This window comes from Charadrius vociferus, unplaced genomic scaffold (genome assembly GCF_000708025.1).
Source record: "Charadrius vociferus isolate BGI_N301 unplaced genomic scaffold, ASM70802v2 scaffold195, whole genome shotgun sequence".
NCBI classification, from domain to species: Eukaryota; Metazoa; Chordata; class Aves; order Charadriiformes; family Charadriidae; genus Charadrius; species Charadrius vociferus.
This window is the reverse complement of record NW_009648539.1, coordinates 183,797-184,206: the sequence shown is the minus strand read 5'-3', so window position 1 is coordinate 184,206 and position 410 is coordinate 183,797.

Below are 410 nucleotides of genomic sequence, written 5' to 3'. Positions count from 1 at the left end.
TCTTTCCCTCCCTTGGCCCGATGGAGATCCGAGGATGTCTTTGTAGAGGTGATGTGACTTGCGATGGGAAGCGCAGACATTTCCAGGTGTACAGAAGGTCTGGGTTTAACGCACTCTTTCTTGTCTGAGTAGTGGGGCTTAAACTTGCTTGAGCTTAGAGGAGGTAATAAGGTGTAATAAGCTGTAGCTCGTCTACAAAGTCCTAGTTAGCTTAGCGGCTAATGTATATGTGTTCCAGGGTAGTTAGGCCTCTGTAATAAAGGGAAGGGTTTCATCATGGGAGGCGTGATTAGCTTAATTCTTACGGTACAAGTTCAGCTTCCAAAAATTTAAAGCACCAATCTTAGAAGTGAAGTTCGGAAAGCTAACACATTTGTACAACCTTGGGTTTCATAGCTGCTTCATTCCCC